The sequence below is a fragment of the Pinus tabuliformis genome, chromosome 6, assembly GCF_031772625.1.
Source record: "Pinus tabuliformis cultivar Carrire ecotype Pingquan chromosome 6, CPIR1, whole genome shotgun sequence".
Lineage (NCBI taxonomy): Eukaryota > Viridiplantae > Streptophyta > Pinopsida > Pinales > Pinaceae > Pinus > Pinus tabuliformis.
The window spans coordinates 1,947,156,233-1,947,174,662 of NC_142292.1; positions in this window are offsets into that span (position 1 = coordinate 1,947,156,233).

The following is an 18,430-nucleotide window of genomic DNA, read 5'->3' on the forward strand; positions in this document are numbered from 1 at the left end:
ATGACCACAAGCTGGATCAAACCATAATGATAGAGGCTCCTGTATTGTTGTGCTAGGCTCCTTCTCTGCATCAAGGGCACCATCTTCTCAATATTCTGGCACAGGAAAAAAGGGATGTTCATCTTCCGTACCCGTGTGAAGTGCATCAACAAGCGAATATGGTACGAATACACACATGAAAGTCTGCCCTCACAGGTGAAATAGCGCATGATAAGCCTCATCAAGGGAGCATACTCATCCCTCAAAAATCTGAAAGGAAATACACCAGTCATGTGCCTCGTATAGGCAGGTTTAATGTAGGGCTCATACTGAAATCTGTCCAATAGTTTGCGCTTGTTCCACTCTTCTCCCACATTGGGTATCCCTGTTGCTTGAGCAATAATTCCAAATGACAATATAAAATCCACCCCTGCAAGATTTACATGCCCATCATGCAGATGCAAAACAAACAAGTGGACCAATTCCCTATGGTGCTGAATTTGAGAAATCCTCTCGTAAAATTCATAACATGAGAGGTGGCGCAAACATGTGACTGCAAGTGGACAAGCCTCCAAATAGGTCAAAGAGGTGGGCTCCTCTCTCACATGGTGACCACTCTTACCACCCCTGTGAGGCCTCCTTTGTACCTCAACCTCTGGAGTTGACTCACGGTCATCACTTTACTCATAGTCGGTTTCGGTTTCTGACATGGTTTCGAGAGAAAAGTGGCTGGAATGTACTGCTGCTTCTGCTCAAAAATCTGTTATTTTAATTGTTGAAATGTTGTTTCAAGGGGACAAATAGCACAAGGTAAATGTTAGGGAAGGGAGACTTTTAAGGGAAATTGGGAAAAATATATGAAATATGGAGTTTAAGGGAAGGAATCATGATATATACCCCAGCACACAATTATTAGTTTGCAAAGGTTTTATGAGAGGTAGGGTTTAGGGTTAGATTCTTGATTTTTTAGGAATAGGGGTAGGGTCTTAGGGCTTTTGGTATTTTTGGTAGGGAGATTGAGTATAAATGATGAGGGAGGTGGAAATGGGATGTAGGGAAAAAGTGGGGGTGAAAAGGATGACCTTGAAAACAACAAGACAAACCCTAGCCTTACTAACACTTTGACATTCTTAAGAAAATATACATTGGACTCATTATTTCAAAATGATGACTTTAAAATACATTCTCATGCTTTTCAAGCTTTGGCAAACAATGTATTTTAATGATGGGAGGCCTACCTGCAACCTTGAAGCAATCCGGGGTTGTTTTGCAGTTTACAGGCAAATTTTGGTGGAAGAATTCCCAACAGGTCGCGCGCAAGGCTGAATGGGTCGCGCGCGCCCAACAGGTCGCGCCTGTACTTTTCTTGAACTGCGATGGGTGCCCTGACACGTCGCGCTCACCCAACACGTCGCGTGCAGGCTTGAACGGGTCGTGCGCGGGCACTCTATGTAATTTCGCGCAATCTCTCTTCAATCACTCTTCAGTATTGTTTTGAGGCACAATGATGACTAAATGGAGGGAGAGAGGAGCTTTGTAGGCTCGATTTAAATTAATTTCCTTTCAAACCTTCTTTCTAATGTTTATATCATGACACTTTTTCAAAACTTGAATGCTGCTGATTTTATGGTTTCCTTTTGTCCTGAAATTGGTTGAACTGATGTTTTTTCTTGAAAATTTTTGTAGGGATAGCTTCTGAGGAATCTTGGCAAAGGGGACCAGGGCTGCATGCTGACTTTCGAAGAATTTTGAATTTTTACAATTTTTTACAAAAATTTGAGAAAATGACCTTGGGCTTTAAAAACAGGGTTTTTAAATCCAAGGTAAAAATTAGCTGTACAAGATGAAATCTTTTGAAGAAATACTTTGATAGTCATCCCTCTGGCCTACTGGGCATTTATTGACTTTTAAAGACATGACCTTAAAGACAAATTGGACCTAAACCCTAGACCTAGGACTTTTGACCTCAATACAAGACAAGTAACCTTGAAAGAGTTTATTGACTGAAACAACTTGATCCAGTAGTTCCAAGAGGGGAATAAAGACACCAGCTCCTCCATGAGGGTTATGGCATGCCTAATGGAATGCAATGAGATGACACTGATGAGACACCTACTTATGCAAATGCAAAGAGCTTTGATCGCTGATGGAGGGCTACTAGACCGACTCTAACACCATATACATCTCATGATTCCTTATTTCATGATCTTATTGATTAACCTACTTTAGATTTTAATGGTGTTCATCCTCTTATTTCAAGGAACAATCAAGAACAAGGTAATTTCATTTTACAACTAGAGGAGAAAAATGCTTAAGATATGCTTCATGTTTCTTCCCTCTTTCTAGATGAAAATATCACATTATTAGTTGATCACACATTTCATAATCTTGATAACCTATCAAATAATTTCCAATGCTCCATTTAAGTTGAGACTTTGGATAATCTTCACCATCACATTCTTGTTTTGATTAACACATGTGGTGATGGATACCCAAATACACCGAACAATATCTTTTCTTTTTCTGATGACTTGGATTTGTAAGGCAACGATTTGGAATTTGATTGTCATAGGTTGGAATATTCATTTGTGAAAGGTGTTTCTTTTGCATTTCAAAATGATTCTGAAATTTCTTCAGTACATGCACTTCAGATACCAAATCTAAAGAAACATGTTGTTAGGCTTTTGAATCTTTACTGTACTATGTTGAAGAAAAGAAAAAGTAATCTAAATTTTTCCTTGGTATGCTTGTCTTCAATCATTATGAGGATGAAGGTAATCTTATGATACATAACATGCATGTTGATCCATTTCTTTTACAAGCTCAATTTGATTTTACAACGGGTGTTTCTCTACCTAAGTAGTTTCATATTGCCTAATCTTTAGCACAATAATCAATGTACCCAAACACGTGTGATGAGTTTATGATAGAAACACCCTCTATAAATCCTTTAGATATTTATTTTTTGGGAAAAATGCTGAGAGGGGGGGGTGGTGAATTAGTATTTTAACTTTCACAATAATGATTTTCTTTTTCAAATAGTATACACTACTTTACTGAAACCCACTAGCATATGTTTGCAACTATAAAGAATGAAACTGATGTATATATAGTAAACAAGTAATTCGTTGTCTTAAATCAGATTGTGATGCATTAACCAGTAAACATATGTAGTAAGAACATGATAAATTAAAACACATAAGCAACCCACATGAACACCAAGATTTTTCAGGTGGAAACCCAATGCGAGAAAAAACCACCACTACTGTCATCTCAGTCTTCAATCTTCTTATAATAAAAATTGTTTACAAATTTTGTACTGGTGCAAAATTTTCCAGTACGCAAGCATCTATCTACTAAACGCTACAACCTTCTCTCATTTTCCAGCTTCTACTAGAAGGGAGCTCCAACCCCCTAGCTCTTATATTGGCTGATATGTTCACCAGTACGTAGGCACCAACCTATCGAAGGCTACTACCTTCGCTCTTCCTCCATGGTTCATGTTTCAAAAATTTTCAGATTGGATACTCCTAGTATACAAAAACACAATATGAAGGCCACATTTCACCAAATTTTCATACTGGGCCCATCAATAAAATTGAAGCTCAAAATCAATAACAAATGTAATAACTGCATCTACCAATAATCGATCAATCTGAATATTTAGATCACTGTCACCAGAACACAGATCTAAACCCAAAACATTGCATCAACAGTCAGAACCAACTCCAATCACAAAAATCATATGTCAGAATGTATACGGTACATCATTTAACCCAACTTGCATGTATACGCTACTTCCTTTAACCATACCTACGTATGCCTTTAAAAATACTAAACCATAAAACCTCTAAACCACAAACTGTACCAATTAGTGATATTCTGAATATCTATTGTCAATTTACAAAGTTCTTAACAGATAGAATCAAAGATCACCTTTCTCACTTAAACAATCAATCAACCAGACTCAATATCCTTATACAATCAATTCTACTTTCAGGTCTATGAAGATATCATTGGCAGATATTAGTAAAACAGAAGCACTGATCAGAAATATTAGTCATCTCCAAGCAACAATATTTTCTTCTACATATGCTACTTCGTAGTGCCAAACCAACGTGTATACGTGCCTTAACAAAAGCGAACCAGCATATAGATCTGCAAACAATAACTTATAACTTTGTAGCTATTCCAAACTTCAGACAAACCCACATCATAACATATAAGGGATGAAACATTCGTTAACATTCATATCTAGCCCATCCATTATGAGATCTTACAATGATAAGTAATTTCAAGTCTCATGATCCTGATCCAATATTGTAATCAAAGCTGCGCAAGATATTTCAGATCATATCATAACCATAGCCCTTACAACATAAAATATACTTCAGATACAAGTATTCATGAGAAACCTTTTTAATTTCATAGTTAGCCCTTTGATCATCTCCTCCTTATATAGTTTTAGCCTTTCTCAATAGCTCGAACCAAAATAACCCTTAGAACCTATCGTATTCTTAGATGGGATCAAGTAACAGTTATTCTGCTCAATATTGTCCGCTAATACCATGGACTAGACCCTTGGTATTCTTTCACTTTAATTTTCCTTAATTTTCCATCCCATACGCGCTTTTCGTCTCACAAAAGTGTGTACATACTTATATGCTCCTTTTGTACAGTGAACCCACTTGTATATGCTACTTGGAATAGGCTAACCCATGTATACAACTTAATATACCTAAAAACATTCTTTTTCCTCAATTTTTGGATTTTGATCTGTAGTCCTTTGTACCATTACCTTGTTACCTCTAAATTGAGCTATTACAATGTGAATTTACCTTTATCAAATCTGAAATGACCTGTGAGTGGGTTTCCATCAAGGACAACACCTGTACCATAATGCCAACAATCTCCCCCTTTGGACATGATGGCAACCATATTGGTGTTGATTACTTCAAGCTATAGAACCTATTAGAGATATCAAGCAACACCAAAAGAATCTCCCCCTTTGACATCAAGGGAAAAGGGTGGACCAATATATTCTCCCCATTTTAGATACATGCAGAGTTTGTAGAGATAATTTTCAAAAGAATAACATGACTCTATAACTCAACTAAGTGAGTATGACCTCCCTATCACCAATGACTCATACATACATCAATCACCCAACCAAGCGAGGACATACCAAATTTTCATATATGATTGAAACATTGCAATTATTACATCATCCTTCCCATGCATAATGGGGTTACAAATTGCATCATATGTCCAAAAGGACTCATTAATAGACTATGACAAAAAAGACATATAATTACACCATAGGTCTTTACATGACCTTTACAAAAAATGATATGAATATCTAAGACAATAGCTGAATTCAAACCATGATGCGAACAATGCATAATGTTTTTGAAGGATAATGCTCCCCCTCAATCTGTGCTACCTATGCATTGTCAACAAATCATTTATTAAGGCACCTTCAATAGTCAAATAAACAACAATGAACCAAGCATATAAGTAGACTATAGCCATCAATATCAGAGTGAACACCCATGTCAGAAACTAATTCTGAGTCTGACCCACTGTTTTTCTATCAGAAAAATATATACGTGACTCTGCTTCATGAAACCCGCGTATAGGAAACATTCCTCTGAAAACTAGATTTAACAAAAGGATGATGTAGAAACTATTCTCGGCTTTTGTCTCGGATAGTAAAATGTTTCTCCAGGAAGGGGTTTGGTAAATATATCAGCAACATTTTCTTTGGAGGGAACATACTCTAATTTAACCTTTTGTTCAAGAACATGTTCTTGTAGAATGTGGTACTTAATGGGTATGTGCTTGGTCTTGGAGTGCATGACTGGATTTTTCAAAATACTAATGGAACTTGTATTATCACATAGAATGGACATGGGTGGAGAACATGTGTTTTGATTATCTTGCAATGTTTGCATCATCCAAAGTAGTTGTTTGCAGCAAGATGCAACAGCGAAATATTCTGCTTCAGCTGTAGAAAAGGCAATCAAACTTTGTTTCTTGTTGAACCAATACGCTAATCATGATCCCATATAAAATGCTTCTCCACTAGTGATTTTTAGATCATCAAGATATCCTACCCAATCTGCATCTGTATATGCATTAAGAGTGAGATATGTATCTTTTGGATACCATAGATGAAAGTCTTGAGTTCCTTTGAGATATTTTAATATTCATTTTACATCCTAAAGATGTGATTCCTTTGGATTGGCTTGGAACCTTCCAAGAATGCCTACTGCATGCATGATATCCAGTCTGGTACCTATTTGATAAATTAGACTTCCAATCATAAATCTGTATGTTGGTTGATTCATTGTAGGTGATTCATCGTTAGAACTGAGACTACATCCTGTTACCATTGGAATTAATACTGGTTTAGAATCTTCCATTCCATATCTATTCAGAATCTACTTGAGATATTTAGTTTGTGAAAGAAAAATTCCATCTTTTGTTTGTTGTACTTGTAGACCAAGAAAACAACTTAGTTCACCAAGTAAAGACATTTCAAATTCTTGTTACATAACATAAGCAAAGTTTTGACTCATAGATTCTTGATTGCTGCCAAAGATGATATCATCAACATAAACAACAATAATTAAGAGTTTATCATTCTCAATCTTTGTGTACAAGTTGTTGTCTGCAGATCCTCTTGTGAAACCTTGTTGTTGTAGATATTTGTCAAGACAATAATACTAAGACCTTGGAGCTTGTTTTAGTCCATATAGAGCCTTTTTGAGCTTGCATACAAGATTTGCATAATTTCCTACAATGAAGCCTTCTAGTTGTTCAATATAAATTTCTTCTTCTAAATATCCATTAAGAAATGCATATTTTACATCCATTTGATACACTTTCAGTTTTTGAAAACTTGAAAGAGAAAGAAACATTCTTATGGCTTCAAGTTTGGCAACAGGTGAAAATGTTTCTTCAAAGTCTATACCTTCTTGTTGAGCATACCCTTTACAAACAAGTCTTGCTTTGTTTCTAATAACCTCTCCATTTTCATTCAACTTATTCTTGAATATCTATTTTGTTCCTATAAAATTTTTATCATGAGGTCTAGGAACTAGCTCCCAAGTATCATTCTTTTCAATTTGGTCAAGTTCTTCATCCATGGCCTTAACCCAACATTCATATTTGCTAGCTTCATTAACAGTCTGTGGTTCTATGGAGGATAGTAATGGTATATAACTGGAATTTCCTGCAAGAGTTCTTCTAGTCTGTACTCCAGACCCTTTTTCTCCTAGAATTTGAGATTCTGGATGATCCTTTTGAACATACCTAGATGGAACCTTTTCCCTATTAGGTGTATCTTCTTCTGATGCTTCATTGGTTTTTTCCTCTATATCATTTTGATTTGATAAGGGAAATAATTCATCGTCTTCCTCATTGTAATCTTCCTTTTTTGTTTTCACCTATTCGGATTTCTGCATGCTTCATCAATTACAACATCAATGCATTCAACAAAATTTTGAAGTCTCTTATTATAACATTTGTATCCTTTACTTCTAGATCAATAACCAAGAAGTATTACTTCGTCTACTCTGGGTTCAAACTTACCATTCTTTTCATTAGTGTTTTTGATGAAACATTTGCTTCCAAAAACTCTAAAGTGTTTTATAGTAGGTACCAGTGTTCATATGAAGTTTTATCACTATTTACACGAACATGAGCTTTGTTGAGAATATTTACTGCAGTATGTGTGGCTTCACCCCAAAAGTTGGTAGGAGTTCCAGATTCATCAAGCATAGCTCGATCAATTTGTTGAACTGTTCTATTCATTCTTTCTACCATGCCATTTTGTTGAGGAGTTAATGCAACAAAGAACTGTCTTTTTATTCCATGTTGTTCACAAAATTCAGAAAATTCATCTAATATGAATTCTCCTGCTAGACCAAATCTGAGAGATTTGATTTTTTGATCTAATTCATTTTCAACTAAATCTTTGAAGCCTTTAAACTTTTCAAATGCTTCATCTTTATGCTTTAGTAAACTAATCCATCGCATTCTAGAAGAATCATCAATGAATAAAATGACGTATTCTTCTCCTCGAGGTGACTTTTTCCTCGTTGGCCCACAGAAATCAGTATGAATGAGTTCAAGAGGCTTACCTGTTGATCCTTCTTTGACATTGAAATGAAATCTGGTTTGCTTACCACATTGACATGGTTTTCAGATGGTATTTTAAGGGATGGCTATATCTAGAAGATCACGAACCGGCTTGAGCCTGCATGCTTTTCTTATTTGAGAAAAGCTTAGATGCCCTAACCTTTTCTGCCATAACCAGTTCTCTTCTATTTTTCTTAGATAGCATTGTTCTTGACCTCCTTTTAGTATGCATATATTGCTAGGTGTTTGTAACTTTGATTGTTATCTTTCTTGTGTCAAGCTCATGAACCACACATCCTTTTGATCGAAACGCAACTTCATTTCCTTGATCACACATTTGACTGACACTCAACAAGCTATGCTTTAAACCATCAACATACATAACGTTTCTAGATTTAACTTTTTCTTCCAAATAAACAGAACCTTTACCCTTGATGACAACTGGTGTGTCATTTCCAAAACAGACATTCTTTTCCTTTTCTAAAGTATTATATGAAAGGAGTTTATCTTTATCACCTGTCATGTGTTTAGAGCAACCACTATCAATGTAGCATTGATTTTCTTGTCATTATGCAAATAGAGTTATGCCATCTTTCTGGCTGAAATTCCTTCCTTTTCCATGTTGGCTTGAGGGGTCCTGACCCAGGTTCGGAGTTATTTAGCCAAACAAATCCCTACACTACTGGCCCTTTCGACATCAGCCCGCAGATCGCGGACTGAAGTCTCACCTAAAGTAGTATGGGGGGATGCTGGAACCAGGTTTCCACACCCTTGAGATACATGTGGTGTCAATTTAGTCCAACTATGCCTACCTCCACACAGGTGACTTCACGCACTTGTTCCAACCTTCAATACCTTCATGATCTGGTATAATCGTCTTTTGCGTAGCCCTAACCAAGGGCTGAGATGCTTTCGCACTGCTAGGGCAGTGAACTACACTATTTCCCCAAACTACACCACATATCTTACTTATCTTCTTAATAGATCTTAGTTAAGTTTGCGTAAATAGATATTCTATCTTGCATTCACTTAATCAATACAATTATACACATTCGCACAACATATAAATAGTAGAAGTGAAATTTATACCCAATATAATCAATGCATAAAATAGGAAATAAATACACAGAATTGATATGAAACTTTTATTAATACTTCCAACTATTACAGACTCAACTTGCCATAGACACTTAGCTGCAGGGGTCCGTGCACTCAGCTGTGGACTACTAGGCCTATACGCACTTAGCTGCAGAGCCTTCTCCTACTCTACAACCTAAAACTAGACATTACTCCACAGATATGACTCAACTCCTCATCCTTCTCCTCATGTACTAACTACTTAGAGCCTCATTCTATTTATATAATCCCATGGTCCACGGACAATGGGTAGATCTCTACAGCCGACATTATATTAACAAAATTGCGGGCAGACAACACTATGACTCTGTTACAAGCTACGCGCTCTGCGCCCATAAAATGCAGAGTCTTTACATTGGAGTTACAATTTTGGACCAAAATATGGGCTCTAAGCCCTAAAACGTCCCTTGGGGGATCCTGCGCCGAACATTCCATACCTTGCAATTTGATTATGTTTGCTCCTTTTGAGTTGTTGGCCAAAATTTGCTCCTGCGTTTAGATTCTTCACGACCAAAGTTATTGCAAAATGAACATTCAATTTCATATTCAAGAGGAGAAAGGTTATTATAAGAGATTTTCTTGATTCTTGTAATGCCCCTTTGTTTCCTTGCTTCTCTAGTCATGATAGTCTTGTAAGCAACACATTGAGCAACTTTATGACCAAAATTATGGCATGAAAATCATTGTCGATTAAAGAAAATGTTTATGTCATCATAAAATATTTTGGTGTTCACCTTTTGATTGGTGTTTCTATTGATGTTCACCCTTGGAGTAAAAGTAGCATGATTTACCTAGGGAGTACCATTAGGCTTTTGCTGAGGATTGACGTAGTGTTCACTAGTCTTTGTTGCATCAAGATAGCTTCTTGTGATGGTTGAAGGATTTTCTGATTGGGATGTTTCTCTAGTATATCCAAGACCAGTATTTATAAGAGGAGAATGCTGACCCTTGATGATTTCAACTAAAGTTTTTGATCCTTTAGCAAATCTAATATTTTGAGATTTTGTCTTCTCAAGTTATGTTCTTAGACCCACTAATTCACATTCTAATTTTTCATTGTGCTTTTCTCTTTCAGTGAGTTGATGTGTCAAAGTGTCTATGACCATATTATTTTCTTCCAAATAGATTTTCAGTTGAGCTATTTCTTCAAGAAAATATTCCCCTTCTAATTCATCCATAAAATCATCATTGTCATAAGCCATGAGTAGTTTAAAATATTGTTCATATTCATCTTCATCACTATTAGACAAGCCATCTCTATCTTCGTGAGTATAATAACTTCTTCTATTAACAAATTGTTTTCTATTACCTTTTGTAGACTCCTTTCCTTTTTCATGATTACCTTTATGAGGACATTTAGCAACATAATGGGAAACTCTACCACAAGAAAAACATTTGAATGGAAGCTTACCTCTGAATTTTCTAGAACCCCATTGAAGCTTCTTTACAAATATTGCCTCATCTTCTTCTAAAATATATCCCGATTCCTTGAGATCTTCCTTCTCTTTTCCCTTTGCTGAAGCTTTGAAAGCAACTTCTTTAATATCCGATGGACCTCCTTTCCTCATTTCAAAGGAATTTAAAATTCCATGAAGTTGAACAATAGTAATAGCTTGTAGATCCTGCTTTTCTTCAATGGGAGATACTTTTGACTAAAATTTAGAAGATAGGGATCTCAAAATTTTCCCTATTAAAGTAGCCTTCTTTATTTATTCACCCAGATTCTTCATACAATTTACAATCTCATCTACTCGTAAAAAGTAACTAACAATACTTTCATCACTATGCATCTTGAGAGTTTCATATTGAATTATGAGAGTTTGGAGCTTAGCACGTTTTACCTAGGAGTCTCCTTCGTAGCTATGAATGATTTTTTCCCATATTTCTTTGGCTATCTTGAGCTGCATGACTTTGATGAATTTTGATTATGACAGACTTCCCAATGAAGTATTGATGGTTGTGGCATTGGTTTCATATAACTTCTTTCCTGTTGTATCTATGGGTACTACTGCTGGAAATTGGTATCCTCCTTCCACAATTTCCCAAACATCATCTCCAAGCGACTAAAGATAGGATCAAGTTCTTATCTTCCAATATACTAAGTTGTTTTCATTGAAAATTGTTGGTCTGATAGATCCCATGCCTTCGTGATTGTTCATATTCAGATATCTACCTTCAAGCAATCAAGCTTGTTTTGAAGGACTTTCTCCCATTCCAATTGTTGGAAAAAATGCTGAGAGGGGGGGTGAATCAGTATTTAACTTTCACAATAATGATTTTCTTTTTCAAACAGTATACGCTACTTTACAGAGACCAACTAGCGTATGTCCATGACTATAAAGAATGAAACCAACGTATATATAGTAGATAACTAATTGTTTGTCTTAAATTAGATTGTCATGCATTAACCAGTAAGCATATGCAGTAAGAACAAAATAAATCAACATAGATAAGTAGCACACATGAACACTAGGATTTTTCAGGTGGAAACTCAATGTGGGAAAAAACCACGTTGTTGTTGTCTCAATCTTCAATATTCTTATAATATTTTTTTTTTACAAAATTTGTATTGGTGCAGAATTTTCTAGTATGCAGGCATCTACCTGCTGAAGGCAACAATGTTCTCTCATTTTCCAGCTTCCACTGGAATAGACCTCCAAATCCATAGCTCTTTTACTCACTGATATGTTTACGGGTATGTAGGCACCAACCTACAGAAGGCTACTACCTTCACTCTTCCTCCAGGGACCACATTTCATAAATTTTTAGACTGGATACTCCTGGTACACAACAACACAATACGAAGGCCACATTTCATCAAATTTTCATACTGGGCCCATCAGTAACATTGAAGCTCAAAATCAATCACAACTATAATAACTACATCTACCAACAATCAGTAAATTTGAATAGTAGATCACTATCACTAGAATACAAAGCTAAATCCAGAACATTGCATCAACAATCAAAATGAACTTCAATCTCAAAAATCATATGTCAGAATGTATACGCTACTTCCTTTAACCCAACTTGCATATACCTTTAAAAATAATGAATCATAAAACCTATGAACCACAAACTATACCAATCAGTGACATTATGAAGATCTACTATCAATTCACAGAGTTATAAATAGATAACATCAAAGATCACCTTTCTCACTTAAACAATCAATCAACCAAACTCAATCTCCTTTTACAATCAGTTCTACTTTCAGATCTATGGAGACATCATTAGCAGACAATAGTAAAATAGTAGCACCGATCAAATAGATCAATAATCTCTGAACAACAATATTTTCTTTTGCATACGTTACATGGTAGTGTTGAACCAACATGTATATGCACCTTCACCAAAGAAAACCAATGTATAGATCTGCAAATAATAACTTATAATTTCGCATCTATTCCAGACATTAGACAAACCCATATCATAACATATAAAGGATAAAACATGCGTTATCATTCATATCTAGCCCATCCATTATTAGATCATACAATGATAAATCATTTCATGTCTCATGATCCTGATCCAACACTGTATCCAAAGGTGCACAAGATATTTCATATCATATCATAACCATAGCCCTTACAACATAAAATATACTTCAGATACAAGTATTCATGAAAAACCCTTTAAATTGCACATTTAACCCTTTGATCTTCTCCTCCTTATATAGTTTTAGCCTTTCTCAATACCTTGGACCAAAACAACCCTTATAACCTGTGGTATTCTTTGACAGGATCAAGTAACTATTATTACAATCAATATTGTGGGCTAATACCATGGTATGGACCCTTGGTATTCTTTAACTTTAATTTGCATTAATTTTCCATCCCATACACGCTTTTCCTCTTATGAAAGTGTGTGCGTATGTATATGCTCCTTTTGTACAATGAACCCACTTGTATACGCTATTGGGACTAGGTGAACCCACATATACAACTTAATATACCTGAAAAAATTCTTTTTCCTCAATTGTTGGATTCTGATCTGTAGTCCTTTTTACCATTACCCTGTTACCTATGAATTGACCTGTTACAATGTGAGTTTCCGTTTATCAAATATGAACTAACCTGTGAGTAGATTTCCATCAAGGAGAACACCTATACCATAATTCCAACATTACTCAGCTAGTCATGGTCGCAATCAGGTACAATATTGTGTGGTCTTTTGATCAGAGGATAAAAATATTCAATCTATTAGTCGTGATTTGTTCAATTTCAAATCCTTCACATGTCATGATGAAGATGTCACAATTTTAAATCATCAAAAGATTTTGCCGACGGATGCATCTCAATTTTCCATCCATCAAGGATATGATATGTCTAATATTGAGTTTGATCAAACTAATGGTATTAGCAATATTTTCATTGATACATCTAATGAAAGTGGTGCATATCCTTGAGTTGATTTTTATAAGGCACCCAAATTCGATGATCCACCATTAGAAGGTTCAAAGACGAGTCATGAAGTTGAGACACTTCAGCCTATGTTGATGTTTATGTTAGGTTCTCATAATCCTATTGGTCCCTTTGAATTGAGTTGGATCCATATTTCCATGCTTATTTATTGGTTTAACATCTAGCCAGTCTTTGTGAGTTTATTCTTGAAATACTCTCGATATTTACAAGTGGATATTCATGATCCTCAAGACAACATTTATTATCAGATGAAAGATTATTGTTTGGTTAAACTTTCTTCTGCTATAGGATAAAATGCACGGTGTATGGATAATGGAGATACCCTCAAAGGTCTTCCCGAGACCTTTGGAAGACTGTAAGATTATTTGCAACAATCACAAAGTTACATGCATGTTCATAAACAATAACTAACTATCAAAGTAGGACAAAAAGATTACCTTAAGCCTCCGTGTAGATTTGCTGGAGAGTGGAATGCAACTAGGTGGAAGTCCCCTGAGCCAGCTCCAGATCATGTCCTGCACATAGAAGAGACAAGCATAATCACAGAATACAACTCTGATAACTAATACATGGATACATAAAAGAACATCTAGTTACACATAACTAAGCTACTGATGCTAAAATGTATTGGACAAACAAATGAATGAATGATAGTACAAACACCACGGAGTAGACAGTGCAACTGTAGTTCTATATTAATGTCAGAAGAGTGATTACAACCATCTGTTGCATCAGACTTCCCTTACCCCTCCAACTTCTCTCTCTCTCTCTCTTCTTACCAACTTCTTATGATTTGAGACAATTCTCAACAGTCAAGTATGCTATCCTTTCAAATGATATAAACTCTATCACCATAGCCCTAGCTTTGCTTATGTAGCAATTTAGTTAGGGTTTCCAAGTTCCTCCATGAGTTCCTTAGGGTAAAAGCAATGAATTTTCCATGCCTTTCAGCTCTTTCCCATTTGCGTCCTTCATTAGGATTAGAAATCCCCCAAATAGGTCGAACTTGAGATGTTTCCTTGCTTTTCTTAAGTAGAGCTAGGAGCAAATATCTAGATATTTATGAGTCAATTCACTCCTTTTACCCTTAGAACTTCAATAGGCTTGTAGAGAAGCTTTATAAAGCAGGTTGTCACTGCATAGCCAGCATTAGTGTGGAAACAAGGCATGTGATCTTGGTCTTTGCTTCAACTACCATGTCTTTCCCCTTTAAGCTTATGAGGGAGTCAATTTGTTGTATAACATATGCCCCCTAAAGTGTGAGATCAGAGGCTACGACGATGGCTGAAATACTTTACTTAACTGTAATTTTACTTCTTCAATGAAAATAGAGAGAGGATCTGAGCTTTGGGTGGTACGAGAAACCTGATACAACACATATATATAAAACTACTAAAATCATGTCCTGAGTCGGGCATTCCCATGCTCAGTAGCTATGTCAGAGTGATTTTCTCCAAAGAGATATGACGATGTTGGCTATCAATAAGCACAATGCGGATCTGGTGTCATAATAGAATCATCGTGATAAGTTGTCTCCAAAAGACAATATACGCAACTTGGGAGAGGAAACTAGGCTGAGTGATGCAAGCCTCTACCCAAGGTCTTGATTTCCGCTTCACTGAATAGCATAGATCAATACATGTGAATATATGCGTTGATGTCAAACATGTACGAAATCGTTTGATCACCAGTCAATAATGTAGACCGTTAACAGACACGAGGAAGGCCACTAATAATGGTGATGGTCTCCAAGATGCACAGTACAATTTAGCGAGTGTGAAAGATGTTTTTGTCGTTAAACACCCGTAGAATCACTTAACCAAGAGCCAATAATGAGAACCCCTGATCAAACACAAGGAAACATGCCACTAATGTCTGCAAGTACCGAGGCACTAAATGTGTTTCTGGGTTGTCTTCATAGATATAGTGTTGTAGTCGATAGGAAGATACCTGTCGAAAGGTAGGCAATAATGTGTCCTACATCAATCAACAAGAAACGGGACAAGAATGATTTGTTTTTTGAGGAATATTTGAGCATTGGGTCTAAACAACAAAGGGCATGATGAAAGGATATGCTTGATGGGTTGATGGAGGAAACAAAATGTTAACCCTTGAACAATAGAAGGCATGACAACGGCTTTAACCATGCAGCACTAAACTCATGAACACCAAAGAGTGTTAGGATACAAAGATGTAAGAACATCGATGTATTTATGCTAAACTCATAGGATGGTAGGATTCATATTGAGAGGCCATCACAAGGAAGGTTTATTTGAGGGAGTGCCATGTTCAAGGGAATCACTGCTGCCAAACCACGCTTTCTAATATTGAATGCAGTTATATTGTCTAATTTCCCCGTATGATTAGTTTAGTGAGTTCAGACAGGTAAACTTGTCGATCTTTTCATATTTTAAGAGTCTTAAAAAGATCGTGAAAAGAGTGAAGCTATGCCCTATCTGATTAGTTTAATGAGTCCAGACAGGCAAACTTGTCAATCTTTTCATGTTTTGAGAGTCTGAAAAGGATCGTAAAAAGAGCGACTCTATATCTTGTCTATGTAATTTAATGAGTCTAGACTAGACAACTCGATGGTATTTTCATATTTAGAGAGTCTAAAAAGATCGTAAAGAACGACTCCATGGTGGTCCCTTTGTCATAGTTGTTAACCGGGTGCGACAAAAGGTTAATAGTATACTCGGATTGGTTACTTTTTCGTGAGTTAATCTATTCAATCCAGATAAAGAGAAACCTATGCTCAATAGATGTTGACCTCATTTTGTTACGAGTACGAGGAGACAGACTAAACTCGTTTTTCATCGTGAATTTTTAATGAGTCACGCGATGACAAACTCAATACCTTCATCAAATTTTAACGAGTCAAATGAAGAAAACTAAAGGTATCTTTTTCAATTTATTGAGCAAGGAAAAAGAGGTAAAATAACTGCTCATTCCTTCTTCGTAGATTTAACGAGCCCGAAGAAGGGGAAAAAATTGGGGATTTTTTTATTTAAGACCGAGAAATGGTCCCAAAAACGTAAGTGCTCTTGTTGCTGCAGTAGATTTTTAACGAGACCGGTGGCAAAAACTCGAGATTTTTCAGTTTAACGAGTGAGAAAAAGTACCTAAAAGAATTCTTGGGTCATATTTATAAATGTTTAACGAGCCTAAAGAAAAAACTCAGGATTTCTTCAGTTTTATGAGTGAGAAAAAAGTGCCTAAAAAGAATGCTCTAATGGTTTTTTTCAGTTTAATGAGCTAGAAAAAGAGTGAGAAAGAGGTGCTCAGACTGTTGTCGTATATGTTTAACAAGCCCAACAATGAAAAACTCGAGGATTTTTCAGTTCAAGAGCAAGAAAAAATCCCAAAAAAGAACATGCTCATATCTTCTTTGTAGTAGTTTAACGAGCCCATAGAAGAAGACTCGAGGTTTTTCAGATTAACGAGCGGGAAAAATATCATAAAAAGAATACCCGATCTTCTTGATGGTAGTTTAACGAGCCTGAAGAAGGAGTCTCAAGGATTTTTCGGATTAATGAGCAAGAAAAATACCATAAAAAGAATGTTCGGTCTTCCTTGATCTCATGCTTGACAATAGAAGGGTCTATGCCATGCATTTCCTCATAAGACCAATGGAAAACATCATGAAAGACCTTAAAAGGGAAGGTGAAGCTCACAATTTCCTCAGGATTGTGATTGGCTCCAATCTGTATGTTTTCCACAATAACTTTCGTGACAGAAATATCGATGACCAATGCATTTGAAATATTGCCCATGTTTCCTTTCGCCTCCAAAGTTTGGATATTCGTATAGGGTGAGGAAACAATTTTTGGTATGTCAGATGACAGGATTTGAAGAGGTATCATGTCCAAATCATATATTGAAACATGATGGTGTGAGTCCTCCCAAGGTCACTCTTCTAAACTCATGATTTCTCTAATAGCTTCTTCCTTATGTAGGATTTGATTGAGTGGATCAAAAGAAGGAGCAGTTATGGGAGGGGCAGTGGGACCATTGACCGTAACCAAAGTGATCAGAGATTCATATGTAGATTGAATGACTTGGTAGGCCAATTTAGCTGGTGACAAAAAACATTTTTTCTCCGTAACTGTCAATGTCTGAAGGAGCTGATAGGATCCATGGATCGGTATGATCATGAGGAATAGATGAAAGCATATTGCTTGTCTGTGAAACCTTGGGTGGTTGAAGAGGAAAACAACTCATCAGGGAAGAAGCCTTCAGTAGACCGGTACCGATACTGACATAGGAGTCAGGTACACCAGCCACTAAGGGTACAGAGCTGCTAGGCAATGGAGAGTAATCTGGGTTGCAAAAGGACAACTGGTCCACTATGACTATCTTTCCATCCAAGGGAAAAAGAATGATACAGAAGGCCAAAGACACAACGGCCTTCATGGCATAAGTCCAAGTGCAACCCAAAAGTAGATTATAGTTGAGTCTATGATCCACGACTTCAATATCTACCATTACCATTTTCCCACTCAAGGTGATGGGATAGCTAGTTAGGTAACCTTTTGAGATGAAAGTGTGGCCATCAAAAGTTTTAAGGGAATTCGACAACAGGGATAGGGTTGGAGAACCTAGAGTGAGCCAACATGAAGCCGACATGATGCAGGTAGCAGCACCTTCGTCGATGACAGTTCTATGTATACCTTTACCTCTCGAAAAAATTTTCACTTGAAATGCAAGCTAGTGGGAAAGGGGAGGTTTACACTTTTCCATGTCGA